General features: G+C 31.7%; 1 long non-coding RNA gene across 1 annotated transcript in view; it reads right to left on the reverse strand.

The window, feature by feature from the left end:
* Positions 1 to 1,104, reverse strand: part of LOC114372320 — a 4,234-nt gene extending 3,130 nt beyond the window's left edge. The window contains exons 1-2 of the long non-coding RNA XR_003658200.1: positions 767 to 1,104; positions 424 to 469 (exon numbers count right to left, since the gene is read on the reverse strand). This is a non-coding gene — a long non-coding RNA (uncharacterized LOC114372320). The remainder of the gene's footprint in view (positions 1 to 423; positions 470 to 766) is intronic.
* Positions 1,105 to 1,480: the final 376 nt, after the last annotated feature.

The raw sequence follows: 1,480 nt of genomic DNA on the forward strand, positions 1-1,480 counted from the left end.
CATTCAAGTCAAGGGCAAAAATAAAATAAAATTAAAGCCTTCACAAACAACAAAATAATATCAAATCATATATATTGTCAAGCAACTCTCTTGTCCTCTTCATCTCCACTCACACTCTCTATGTATCTTGTTTGTGTTTCTTTTTGGATTTGTTTCGCATGCATGAATCTCCTTGTCTCTTGATTCTGGAGATCTTATAGAAATCTTTGATCTATTGGACAGCGTCAATTGTTACCAATTCCCAAAAATTATCAGAATTTTAGGATTAAGATAATGAACTTTGGGATAAAACAAAATTTCAATAGACAAACACATAATAAATAAGGACCAAAATTATTTAAAATCACTTTGACATATATTTTTTTTAACGAAAACTAAACTAATTATATATGGTATCATTAAAGAAAAAGATGGAGCTCACACCTTGCTTGGATTGAAGTTACAGAGAATCTCCAATAGTTTGAAGAGCCTATACAGAAAACATGCATGTAATTAGATTTCAGATTCAAGAAATTGAAAATCACACTCATATATATTGTTATAAAGTGCGTGAACAACTTTAACAAGAGAAGAATCTCGTGACTCAACCACAAAAATAAAATAAAAAGAGAGGGGAAATTATTACTTTGGGATCATTTCTTGCGATACCAAAATAATCTGCAACAGGCTTTCAAGGAAAAAATAGCAACGAAGCATCCAAAAAAACCACAAAAAATCAGACAAAAAAAACATAAACACAGTTTTAATAAAATCAAAATATAAGAACCTCTATCTTCTTCTTAACTTCTCCCACAAATTCTTTGCCAAAGCCGTCGTTGTTACTGTAACCTGTTCCAAAAATAAAACCACAAAAAATCAGACCATTTAAAGAAAAAGAACCCAAACCAAAATCGCAAAAAATAGAATGAAAATGGAAGCCCTCAGCAGCTCTAAAACTCAACCAAAAACAAAAGGAAAAAGTGGAATTGAAGAAGACACCAAAATGAAGAAGAAAGAATGGAAACAGAGGAAACAAATTGGTGGGGAAATGACACTTTCTGAAAACAAAAAAGGAAAAAAGGAGATGAAGTGAGAACACAGAGAAAAAGAAAATAGGAATGTGAACGGGGAGAGTGAGAAAGAGAAAGTGAGTTTAGATGGAAAGATAATGATTTTGGGGGAAAAAAAAGTGTACACGTGTCAATCTTTCAACTTTTTTAAAATTCCAATTTTGTCAACTGCAAGTGTACATGTGTCAAGCTTTTAAGTATGGGTACATTAGTATTTTCTACATACTTCAATTTTAGTATATAGATATTGATTGTGTCTCAGTAATGTCTTATATGCTCCTAATGTTGCACAAGCCTTGGTTTTTTCTCAATTAGTTATGCAAGTCTAACCAAGTTTTTTTTTTATTAAGGTCTAAATGAAGGAAATGCATCATTGCGAGTTGCTTACTCCATCAATCTCTTCTCATGCCTACTCAATTCAGACTTCTACC

This window comes from Glycine soja, chromosome 10 (assembly GCF_004193775.1).
Source record: "Glycine soja cultivar W05 chromosome 10, ASM419377v2, whole genome shotgun sequence".
Taxonomy (NCBI): domain Eukaryota; kingdom Viridiplantae; phylum Streptophyta; class Magnoliopsida; order Fabales; family Fabaceae; genus Glycine; species Glycine soja.